This window comes from Condylura cristata, unplaced genomic scaffold (genome assembly GCF_000260355.1).
Source record: "Condylura cristata isolate star-nosed mole 26May11 unplaced genomic scaffold, ConCri1.0 scaffold00020, whole genome shotgun sequence".
In the NCBI taxonomy this organism is placed as follows: Eukaryota; Metazoa; Chordata; class Mammalia; order Eulipotyphla; family Talpidae; genus Condylura; species Condylura cristata.
The window spans coordinates 21629414-21643303 of record NW_004567121.1 but is presented as its reverse complement, the minus strand read 5'-3'; positions in this window follow the sequence as shown (position 1 = coordinate 21643303).

Genomic DNA, 13890 nt, shown 5'->3' with positions numbered 1-13890 from the left:
AGATCTTGGATATCAGCCCTTTTTTGCATGTTTAGTGCACACATGATTTGTCTCATTCATTAGTATGTCTTCTTGTTTTATTGACAGTTTATTTTCTTGTGCAGAAACTTTTAGTTTGATGTAGTCATAAATATCTATATTCTCTTTTGTTTTCCTTGCTAGTTGAGGTAAATCCACAAAGACATATTTTGAAGCCTGTGCCACAGAGTGTTTTACTCCCTATAATTTCTTCTTTATATTTCACGGTTTCAGATCTTACATTTAATAGGTCTTTTATTCATTTTGAGTTATTTTTATGTATGGTGTGAGACAGTGGTCCAGTTTCCTTCTTTTGCATGCGGCTATTGGGTTTTCCCAGTGCCACTTATTGAAAGGACTCACTTTTTTACAATGTATACTCTTGTTATAGCTGAACTATTCATATAGATGTCAACTTATTTCTGGATTTTCAATTGTATTCCATTGATCTAATTTTATTCCAGTATCATCCATTTTTATTATTATAGCCATGTAGTAAAGTGAGTATTAGATTTGTTCTCTCCATATATAGTGTAGCAGTTGCCTGAGAACTCAAGTTGCTGTTTGTTGTATTTTTATGTCCTCCCATATATTAACTTTCTAAGTATTAAGGACAAGAGCGTTCACTTTTCCAGTAGATAGTACTATACATAGTGGAATCTGATTTGTATCTGACTGTATTAAGTATGCAAGAAGATGCTTTAAGGTTCCATTGTTGGGAACAGCATGTATGAGTGAAGCTCATGTTAGTTATATAATTTAGATTCCTCTTATCTGGACACCATAGTCTGCAGGCTGGGCTGTCTGTGAGTCTTCCAGTGCTTTCCAAGTCCATTTCACTGTACTCATTCCATCCCAATATCCACCTGGTCCTGAAGGATGTGGATGAGCGGAATCATGCCTTTATCAATTTCGTATTCCTCACTGGGGGTCCAGTTATAAGGTTCACTCTAGCACTCTTTCCCATATCTTCCCCTGGTTTCATCCACAACAAGCACTGCTGCCCTCCCTGATATAGATATGAATTGCTGTTTCCACTCTAGCATATCCCTCTCCTACACAATTTTTGTTGCCTAGAAGTTGAATTTCCTCAGTGTATCTGCTATCACACTGTCAGTGTTGAGTGCTGATATTTATGAATGCTCCAGTTTTGCTACTAGTCACAGGACCCTCTGAGCTAGTCTGCCTGACCTCTTCTGGTTTATTCTATCAAGAGTCAAATGGGCCCTCCTCTGACACAATGATCTCCTCTTTATCCCCAAAATTCAGTGTTTAAGTGATTTAATTAATTAAAAAGTGAATATGTATTAGTATAAATATTTATTAACTGTAGATTTTCTTGCACATTTATTAAATATTCTTCAACTAAAATTGGAAAAGAGGTGCTAATATTATATTGTCACATTTTTATATTAATTTTAAGAAAATTTATAACATTAACATCCACATTTGATCAATCATTTATTTCTCAGTTTATTCAACTTTTTAGTGTTCTTTGATGGAATTTCAATCTTTTCTTCACATAGGCCCTATAAAGCTTAGACAGGAATTATATATTTTTTTTTAAAGATTTATTTATTTATTCATACAGAACTGGGGTACAGGCCAGAGATGTGGAGGGTGATAGGATTCACCAGAGACAGAGTGGGGAGCAGAACAGGCAGATGATCAAAGAACACTGCTGAGGGGAGCAGCGGGCGGGTCAGGAGAGGTCTGCCACGCCATGTGGTCACCTCCGGGGCAGGCGGGAATTGAACTCATGCGGAAGTGGCTTTAGCTTCTCAGTACAGTGCTTTAACCCGCTGCGCCACCAGGGAGGGCCCGACAGGAATTATATTTTTAACATTTTATTAAGAAAAATCTCATAGTCAAAAGTAGAAACAATAATAAGAAACTGTTTAACTATAACCCAAACTGAACAGTTTGATCTAATTAGCTATTCTTCATTTATTTCCTCACCCAGATTCAAATCATTCATTTCATTTTGAGGCAAATTAAAAAAAAAAAAGTGTTATTTTATGTGGGCCAATATTCCAGAAAGTATTATTCAAGTTAAATGTTCTTACTGTTTTAGACTTAATCGCATTGTTATCACAGGTCAAAACTTAACTATAATTTGAGAGTAGGTCATTTATATTAACTGTGATATTTTTCACTTGGAAAATAAGGGAAATAGTACTACCTCAGGTTTGGAAAATAAAAATTATGAATTTTTTTAAGGTTTATTTATTATGCATACAGAACTGGAGTACAGGCCAGAGGTGCAGGGACGGTAAGAGGATTCACCAGAGACAGAGTGGGGAGCAGAGCAGGCTGACTGACAAGTACACTGCTGAGGGGAGCAGTCAGCAGGTCAGGAGAGTTCTGTTGTGCCATGTGGGTCACCTCCGGGCAGGCGGGGATCAAACTCATGCTGAAGTGGCTGTAGCTTCTTAGTGCTGTGCTTTAGCCCACTGCACCACCAGGGAGGGCCCAGTGATGAATATTTTTAATAATAATCAAAAGACCTTATTTATTTTTTATTCAGTCCACAATTTGATGGGTTTTATTGATGTATTTTTATATTGAATTAACATGCATTTCTACAATGAAAGTTCTCTGATAATGACACATTGGTATTTTAATATAATTTGGAACTGAATGTTATCTGCACTTCTGCATCTATCTTGATAAATGAGATAATAGACTTTTAATTCACTTTTCTCAGTTGTTCAGTAATTGTGTTTACTAACTTTAGTAACTCACCGTGTTGGTTTTCTTTTTTTCTCTATGCCCTGGAAAAGTTAAGCTTTACCATAATATGCTTGATACCAAAATATCTGAAACTTGTGTATGGAAGCATCTGGTCTTGGTACTATTGGGCAAGTAATTCTATTTTTTTTTTTTTCAGTTTATTCAGCAGACTTTACAGCTTTTCTTTCCTAAAGTCAAAGTCTAGTTTCCATGTATCTTTTCTGATCTCCTCAGAGATATCGCGCATTATATAGTACTTGTCCTATAATTTTCTGTATGGTGTTTCTCTCCTTACAGAGTATGAAGACTTCAAAGATAGGAAACATTTCTGACAGTACTACAAATGCTGGCCAAATAAATGGGTGAATAAATTTATATATATATATATGTAAAACACCTAACACACTGGCTTACATAGATACCAGCTGCTCTTTTATCTTTGCCAAGAAGAAAAAAAAATCCAATAATAGATTTTGAGATGAAAACAATAATCCCACTGTGATTCAAAGATCACTCTGTCCTTTTTGCTTGTATGCAAAATAGTGGCGATTGAGGCATGAGCCCTCCCCAGAGTGCCCAGGATTTGTGAATAGCCTGTCTTTCCTTCCCTTTGTCTGAAATCATATTCCTTGCCTTAGGCTTCCTAAGGCATCAAGAATGATGAAGAACACCATAGAGGGAGAATAAGGAAACAAAATATTTAAAAGGATAAGTGAGAAACAAACTTTTGTAGAATCATAAATTATGTTGTAATGCTATCAAGGCTTCTTCATGCAGATAGAAAAGGGATAAACTCAGCAGGTGCTGATGATAAAGGCTGTAAACATTCATTTTTGGTCTGCAGGAGTCTGGTTGTCATTCCTTAGGGAAACCGTTTAAAATGTGTGGAAGCGGCCTTTATCTCTGACTCACAAAGCTAATTTGGAAAAATAAAGGTTTTTACAAGGAATTTACCCTAAGAACTTAATTATTAAAAGTCTGGAAAGAAAATGAAAAATAATTAAGAACGGTTAAAATAATGGTGGATATTGGATAACAATAAAGTGAGAATTTTAAACCAACTGAAGTTATTTATAAAAAAGGTGCTTAGTGTTGATCATGAAATTGTGAAATGGTTCAGATTTCTGTTTTAGATCTGAAAATGAATTTATATACAACAGGAGCTTTTGTCAGCTTTATGGCTCAGTATAAAAATTAATCTTGGACAGGCAGGGCTGTTCCTCAATTTCAACTGTCCTGGAAAGAAAACAATTTTTTGAATGAATTATGCACGTTTTACTTCCATTAAATGTGAAATGCTAGTTCATTTTATACATGCACATGCTTGGATAATGTTCTGTGTATTTTTCTCATATATTGTTTGGTTTTTTATTGTGTTTAATGTTTTTGTTTGCTTTCTATAAAACATGTATTTTGAAATTCTGTGCTTTGTTGGATGTTGTTTTGATTTTCTGTTCTAATTTTTCTGATATGGTTGAAAAGAGGTAGCCTGCTGTGGATACAGAACAACTATTAAAATATTCCAGGGTGAAAATAGGAGCTTCCAGATACCCACTAGAAGCATTTTTTAGTGAAAAATTTGAATTATTAGTTCAATCTCTCCATTTTTTTTCCAAGTGACTTTTTCCTTTCTGCTCTATCCCACCTCTAGAAGCCAGACACAATGTGCATATATGACTCTACTGACCTTTTACCTACTAGTCATGTTAAAGCCACCCCTGAATGATTACAGAAATCTAAGTCAGCTCATTAAATAGAAGCCATACAACTGCCTATGTTAATGCAATAGATATTCTACAGAATGAGTGAGTCAAGATCTACCATTTGTTCACTAGTCTTAGAGAAAACTGGGACCCTAATATAGCAGTCTGTAATACAGTGCTACTAGACTTAGTTCTGTGTGTCATTCTGATGTTTTAATAAAACTGATCCTTCTTCCATGCAACCCAACCCAACTATTTCTAGTACCTCCATTTTTCCTTTATAATACATTTATATCTTAAGCCCCAAGAAACAAACTATAAGAATATACTTTCCAGTGTTAATTTCCTCAAATCATGTTATCATCTAGGCACAGCAATGTGAGTTGAAAATGTCTCTTCTTTTTGGAGACATAGCTTTCATCTTCCTGGTTTTCTTTCTTCTTCTTTTTTTTTTTTTAAGATTTATTTACTTATACACACAAAACTGAGGTACAGGACAGAGGTGTGGGGGTAAGAGTAATGACCGGAGACATATTGGGGAGCAGAACAGGCAGAATGACCGGAACACACTGCTGAGGAGGGCAGTGGGCAGGCCACGAGAGGTCTGTCACACCATGTGGGTCACCTGCTGGGCGAGGATCGAACTCATGCTACAGTGGTTGTGGTAGCTTCACAGTGTTGTGCTTTAACCCACTGCACCACCAGAGAATGCCCCTTCCTGGTTTTCTTGACATCAAATATAAATACACAACTTGAGGTCACTGGTTACCTCTCAGAGAAAGAGTAAAATTTAAGGCTAGTGCAATATAGATCTGAAATAATGATGTTTAAAAAGAGTTTCTTAATTATAACAAACACAGTTCTTTTATTGTATTACCATTAGCAGTCCTTGCCCTGAGTTTTTGTGTGTGTGTTTTTTTTTTAATTTTAGGTAATGATTAATTTGTAAAACTAGTTGTTAATTCTAAGATAGCACAACTAGACAAGATGACTTTTTATGTAAGATCATAAATGAAATGCATCTAAATATCTTAATATAGTTACTACTGTTTTGAAACTATATTAGATTTAAGTAAGATTATAGTATTATCAAAATGGTCCAAGCTCAGTTATAAGATTAAACAGTTAGATAATATAATAATAATATATAATATAATATATATATAATATATAGTAATATAATATAATTATAATGGAATTAACTGTTGAAATGTGTGTTAATCCTTAATACTAACTTCACAGCATCACTATTAATTTCTAAGGAAAAATCAACATAGTCAACAAAATCTCTAAAGTCTAGTGTTTTTAGATAACAAAAGGCAGGTCACAAATTCATAAATACAACCTTGAGAAATACTGCCTATATCTCCTGTTGAAGGACAGAAAATGACTTGTTGAAAGGACGTGAGATTGGTTTCCCCAAGAAGCAGACTCTAAGGAGATGAAGATTTGCCAAAAGCAAGTTTACTGGGGAAGGTGGGGGGAATTTCAGAACTGACACCTAAGAGGAGAGGGCCAGAAACTGGAAAACAGGATTGGACAGAGTAAGAAGTTAAATTAAGTTAGAATTCACACAAACATTTCAGCTAATCCCAAAAGAACCTCTGAAACTGGGATAGCTTATCAGACTGTGAAGCCAAGAGGGTATTTTTGTCATCTTAACTACTCTGAAAGTCACTAGAAAATGGGCAATGGTTAGTGTTCAAACAGTATGTGGATTAACATCATTGATCAATGCACCTCCCTGAGTTTTGTTATTTGCCCAAAATTATGGTTTAGAATTTACTTGTATTGCAGTTCTAGAATTATATGGAAACGAGTGTCCACTTTTATAGTGGGTTAGTATTATTTTTGTTGCTTTCATACTGGGACATTTTTCAAAAGCTGTGATAAAGTACTTGGGAATATTTCTCTATGACGTAAGCCAGAATCCTGGAAGTCATTGTTGATATCTGTTTATTCCTCATATCACACTCCAAGCTTCTCAAGTTTCCAAGACTTTCAAGTTAAAATTCTAAAAGGCTCTTGACTGTCTCTTTTCATTATCTTTTTGCTATTAGTTTCATAATTTGAGTCATAGTTTGTTCTGCCTGCATTACTGAAATAATCTTCAAGCTGGTTTCCCAGACTTGATTCATCATCCTCATTCTGTTCTCTACTTAGAAGTCAAATATGACAACTGAAAATGCAAACCTGATTAGGTCATGTTTTTTTCATTTTCAAGTTTTTTAAAGATTTATTTATTTATGCCTACAAGAACTGGGTGGTATAGGCCAGAGGTGTAGGGATAAGAGAACTCACAGAGACAAAGGGGAAACAGAACAGGTAGACTGACTGAAATACACTGCTGAGGGGAGCAGCACACAAGACATGAGAGTACTGTTGTGCCATGTGGGTCAGCTTGTTGGCTGGGGATCAAACTCGTGCTGCAGTGGCTGTGGATAGTTTCATAGTGCTATGCTTTAACCTCTTGTGCCACCAGGAAGGCCTTATATCGTGCTTTTTAAAGCGTTCAGTGGCTTCCTTTAGTTCTTGGGGTAATGTCCAGTTATGGCAAACAAAACCCCAGCAGCCCTGAGTTTAATGAAATTTCAGGATATGAAGAATCATTGAATGTAACACTGAACACACTGGTACTCACTGCTCAAACTTAGATCTTCAATTGAATGATTTTAAATTAACCAGTATAGGTTCTTTGAATGTGAACTGTCAGGGGCAAAGATCTCCAAATACAAAAGCAAACTCATATTCTATAGCTAAACTTAAAGCCTTGCCTGGCATGTGTTGTTCCTGTTCTTTAAACAGAGGCCAGATAACTGTTCTGTTTTTATTTCCCTCCATCATGTTCCATCTGCTGTGAGTTTCCTGACGCCGAATATCTGCCAAGACAGAGAATAATCTTTTTCCTTTTCACAGAATATTTCTAAATTCTTTTCACTCAGAAACCAAATTGCTTTTGTGCTTCTATCAACCTAATAATACAATAGTTGTGACCTTGTTCCCCAAAACAGACAAATTATAACTGAAATTGGTTTTCAGAAGATATGTAAATGTCCAGATTTTTGGTACATCGTATATCACTAATAATGAAGATAATACTACATCTGTATTGTTCATTATATGCACTGTTCTAAGAAGTTTTTGTGCTTAGCAGTTTTGAGTATTCCACAAAAAACCCTGTGATGAATGAAATATTACTAGGAACAATTTATTGATGAGGAATTTGAAGTACAGAGAGCTTAAGCGATCAAAATAACTCATATAGGAAGTAGTAAATGCCAACTTTGAATCCAGGCAAATTGAGCTCGAGAATAAATGCTTTGAATCCCTAATTCTGCTACTTCTTACTAAGAAACCACTATCTTCCCAGATCATTAAGCACACAACATTGTATTATAACAAATTAGGCCAAACCCTCACCTTAAACCAGAGACCTTAAATCAAATACTAGTCCTCATTTTTTGTTTTTATCATAAATGCTTTCTTTGAAAGAAAACTGCAAACAAATACTGGCAACTCCTAACTTTACTCTTTCTAACTAGGAACTCTCCACTTCTCTCCTCGCCATTTCATGGCAGGACATCAGCCCTTCATGTCATTTTTCATCTGCACAACGAATATCCATCACACTACCCATCTGTCCCCATGCTGTCTGTTGCTACATTTATTTAAATATCTTTCATGCAGTTCTAAAAGAATAGTTAGCATCATTCAAAGCAGAAAAAAGCATATGCAAATGTGTACAGTCATTGCAAAAGCTCACTGATTTTCTAGGGTCAATATAATGAATTCGGATACATATATCATGTTAATAAACTAATGAAAAGAAACTAATAACAATGACCAGGGTCAGGAATAAGATTCTGGAGACCTACACAAAGAAAATGACAATTTGATAATATCACAATAACATAATCAAAAAGTCAATATCATTATTGAATGCACAGCTTTAAAATGGAACTCAGTCCAGATCACAGATGCTTGGAAGGAATATGAATCATGGCTATTATTATTTTAGAAAAAGTGTACATAGAAAAAACAAGAATGGGCATAAATGAGACATGGATTAGAAAAATCAAAATGATTATTGTTCTATTTTAGAGTGTAGGGAAAGTATACAAGCACAGCATGGTGAAGAGGATGAGATTAGTAACCAGAAAAACAGTTTGATTTCTTGCTACTTCTACTGCATGGTAAACCTCGAGTAAGTTATAGGAATACCCTATACCTCACTAGTCTTAGAGGTATATTTACTACACATTTTATTATTTGTGTTAGACAAAATAAATACTTAATGTCATGATAATAAAGTAAGGTTTTTTTCAATCAATATATAAGAAAGTACATAAAACTATGGTGACAGCGAAACAAAAGTTAATAGAACTTTTCAATATCAATAGAAAATGGATAATTTGCTGTATTCTCAGTTAATGAAATAGTATGGAAAAGCATAAGTAAATTAACTAAAATTATTTATAGCAGTAGAGGTGAATGTCACCATTACCTTTAAGCAAAAACATGCTAGTTATAAAATAATGCATATAAAATTTATATTTGAATTTCAAAAGAAAAACTACATACATGTACACGTAGATGCATTTAGATGTATAGTCCAGGACTATAATAATAGTCAATATATATTAAAAAATACTACTATAAATGATGCACACAGATTTCAACATAGTGACAGGTTACCTCTGGGATTGGAGAGAGAGAAATGCTATTAATGGAGGAGTCACGATTCACCTATAGCCTTATATCTTGTGATTTAAGCTATAGGTACATGCATTGACATTCAGTCAATGATTCTTTTATGTTTGTATTTCTTTGAACATGTTATATGTGCACTGACAAAAAGATTTTGGGTGTCTGGCATACTAACATTGGCTGTTGGGGATGTTTTTTATAAGAACATGATGGAGGAACAACTTTATTCTATTTCTTGAACAGACCACCCTCTCTTGAAATCAAGTCCTTGGAAATCATTTACATTGGGTAGGAACAGGAATTTTTAGAATCTGTGAAAGTAAATAATTTTTATTTCATCATAGAGAAAATATTCCCATATTATAGGAAAGAAAAAGGGTTAGAATAAAGAGGGAGTTTAGAGTCTGAACCCCAGCGAACCAAGAGAGCAGTTCAGAAGTTATACTAAGAGACTTATTTCCTTCTGGATTTCTTTCACAGCACAACATTTAGATTTTAGCACTATAGTTGAAGAAATTTATTGAATAAGCATATTTTGTTACAATGAATAACATCAGTGAGGAATTCTACATAGATTTCATAGCATCTTTGGTTATGAGTCAGATTATTACAGCAAGTGTGAACTCTTCAAAATAAGTTTCATGAGTAAATGCACACACGGGTTGATGAATGAAAAATGTATAGACAAGATGAAGCTCATAATATCAAGGTATAGAGAAAATAAACATACTTGCTTTTCTTATATGTTATCAAAGTCTAAGGTACAAATTTCAGAAACATTCTATTAAAAATTTATTTTAAAGTTACTGTAAAAAAAAATACCTCTGCCTACGTTTCCTACAGGCAAAATATATAATGCCCATAGGTATGTTTTCCTCACCTGATCCTGAAAATTCCATTGAACCCATCAAATCTTCATTTGCCTTCATAACACTATCAATGATAAATCTTGTTCATAGGCATTTCAAACTCTGTTCATTGTTCTCTGCACTTCAGGTTTAGAAGATAGGAATGTATTCAGAAAGCTAGAACTGGCAATCAAGTCTGATACTGATTCCCATAAAATTCAAAGCTATCTTTGAAAATAGTTAAGAATAACAATTCTTTGCACCTTCTTAAAACATCATTTACTGTTCTATATGAACTACCTGGTGTTCTTGAGTCTTCCTTTTCTCCAATGCCAGTTAAATTTTAATTTTGAATATATGCCTGCTTGTAAATTAAAATTGATGATCAATCATGATGTAAAATTAAGAGTAAGCAAGAAAAACTTAGCTAAATACCAGGGTAGAGTCAGACAAAAATAAATATCCTCTATCAAGAACCACAGGCAAACTTGACTTCTTTAGAGCAGAAATGGAATAAATTCCAGAGATGAATGTTCTCCCTTAAGACATTAAGTTCATAGCCTAGAGACAAAACACTGTTGATCTTACTGTCGCAAAGGAAGAACAATCTTAGACAAATGTCTCAATGGTACCAGGAGAGAAAAGTCACAGAGGAAACTGGGAGGACCCTACTTACTAATAAATAGAGACAGGGGGATTCAAGGATCTCAACTAACAACCTCCAACTCCAGTTTGACTTTCTGATTGACTAGTTAAGAAAGTTAAAAAGAAAACAATTGGCAAACAATGGGCAGTAGATTTGGGTGGACAAGTGCTAAGCATGTTGTTCACACAGCAGAAACCGCCTTTTGTAACATCCATTACGTATGTAACGTTGCTATATTACTTTTGAGCAAATTTAAAATCACTATAATCCATTCACTATACAATATTTATTGCACAGCAAAAGAAGGTTTTTAAATTCATTCTTATAATCACTTTTTAAAGGAAAAAATTAATTTATTGAGCATTTTAGGGAAATGTGTTTTGATTAGTGGTCTCAAATAATAAGGGGGGGTTTGAAAATAAACCCAAAGGATCCTTGCAATGACTAAACATGGGCCAATAAAGATAACTTACATTTTGAAAATAAGAATTATAGTCAAAATATTTTGGCTGAATTGTCTTTTTATGAGTTCTTTTCTAAAATTGTCACCCACCCATCACCTCCCATGAATTATTCCACTTACTTAAAGATATAAAAACATTAGTTAATGTGCAAAACATTCAAGGATTTAGAAGAGGGGCCTCCTTGGTGGTTCAGGGGCTAAAGTCTTATCATTACAAAGCTATCCAAAGTCCTTGCAGCATGAGCTCAACCCCATATCAGGGGACTAACCCACAGAGGCTCCAAACACCCATCAGTGTTTCCTTATTTGCAGTTCACTATAAAGCTCCCACAAAAAAATTCTCATGCTTCTGTTTCTACCTGATAGCTGTGAGAGATATTCAGAAGACAATTTGATCAAATTTCCCTTTAGATTTGATCTCAATTCCTGCTAGAAAGTGATTTTAAACAGTTTTTATTCCAACATTATTGAACATTCTTCTTCCAAGTCTTTCTCACTTACTGAAACCACCAAACCCCTTAGTCTTTCTAGCTGACATTCCCCCCCATTCTCTGAATGAATATCATCAGTTTCTTTACACTATAACTCAGAACTTCCAGATTCCTTATTTCAAAGATGGCACAACCTTCCTTCCCATGGGGTTGGCCTCTTTGATTTTATGTTCCCTGCCTACTTCATTATCCTTTCTTCTTGTATTTTCCATCACCCTCTATTAAATTACACACACACTTGCATTCAGTCAAAGGTATAGACCTGAGGACAGCTTTTGTGCCTGTGTAAAATTTATATAGCAGCGCCCACCTTTTTCAATAGAAGTGGCATTATAAAATAACTAACCCCGCAGTTAAAGCAATTGCTATTTTTAAATTTGATTGATTTTTTTGTGTGTGAAATAACAAAGGATCTTCTTCATAAGATACATAAGTGGTTCTTGAAAGATCTATTTACCCTTTTTTTTTGTACTTTCAATGAGTTATAAACTGCAATTGTCTCCAAATTATGAATATTAAATTCCTAGTCCTCCATAACACTCAAAAAAAAAAATCAGTTGGGTAGAAATTTCACTCTGACTCAGTTCTTTAATATATTATTTCAGCCTTTTTTATTTATTGTGTTCTCTATTTCCTCATCACACAGATTATATAGAACCAGGCAAAATTAGGAGGTTAAAAGACAAGCCAGAATCCTTGCATACTAAAAAGGTAGGGCATGGGGAAAAAGACTACAAAATTTATAACTTAGTTGACTTTTATTATTTGTACATTCTAACTCTTAAATATCCTACCTCTGAATCAATAACCTCCTCAAAATTTCACCCAATCATCTGTCTTCACTGATGCCTAAAAGTACAACCTGGTAGCCTGGTATACATTTTTCCTTTATTCATTGTAATTCATAATTTAACTCATTGAACTATGTCCCTAGACTCTATGGAGATAGTTAATTTGAAATTCACTAATTTTTATTTTTCATTGAATACAACTGACAAATGGTATTGTGTGAATTAAGGTGTACAGCATGTTGTTTTACTACAGTTATTCATTGCATCAGGATTACCACTGTAGCTCTTTAACTGATAATACTGCACAACATATTTCAAAATCCCTAAAAAACCAGATCTTAAATGTTCTCACCATAAACAGTATAATTATGTATATGATAGAGGTGTTAACTAACAACTACATAAGGTTGAATGATATGCTTTCCAAAGTGTTCAGAACAGACTTTTTCCAATATGTGCTAACTTGGTTGGTAGAACTAAGATGATCGAGACCCTGAGAGATTGAAAAGAAATAGTTACCATTACCTAAAGGCATGAAGATTACCCAGAGTTAGGGTCATCTCCAGAAATAATCTTTGTGTGTGTGTGTGTGTGTGTGTGTGTTCTTTAGTGTGTATATATATTTTTAAATGATATAACATTAAAACACTAAGTTTCAGGAGTCTGTGCTTGAGAACTATTTTCATGATAGTAGTTTTTTTGTAAAATTCGTATTTCATGAGGTTTTGATCTTTATTGTCCTTTGCCTGTAATCACAGCCTCTCTGACTCCTCCCCATTCTCTCGCCTTCTGAATGAGGGGATTCTAAATGACAGACTTTCCTATCACTGCTACACATCTCTCAAAATTCAGCATTCTTTGAGGTCTCACTGACTCCCATTTGTCATCGTGCACACACCAAATCTTCAAGCTTCCATCCCCTTGCTCTTGGGGCCTTTTTCTCTATTTTACAAGCTCAATTTTCATCTAAGGTCTCTCTTCCTACTGGGAGCATTCTTTAGTCATTCTAACGAAAAGGAAAGTATCTCTCTTCCAATATCCCACAGCACTTTAGCACCACTTCTTCATATTGCTGTAAATACCTATACAGTACCTCAACTACAACTCTAGCACAATGCAGCCACTTTATTGAAGTCAGCATAAACTAGATATGAGTGTTAGCAAAGGATGATATAAAAAGTGGTACAGATGAGGACATATTTCAAAAGAAAGGGGGTTCAAAGTAAAAGGAAATATATTGGCAATGCTAAAATACAATTGGTGGGAAGTACTCACCATCTACCATGCTCTAAACCTATCAACGGGATAATAAGAAAGATGTCCTCCATTTGAAAGATTTTTTTCTTTTTCTTTCTTTCTTTTTTTTTGGGGGGGGAGGGAAGCAGTGTCAACAGAAGACATTGAAGCTGGGATTTTATTAAGCGTGGTAGGAAGAAGTCATGGCAAGGAAGGAATAAGTCAATACAATTTGGAAATGGCATAAGCTGCCA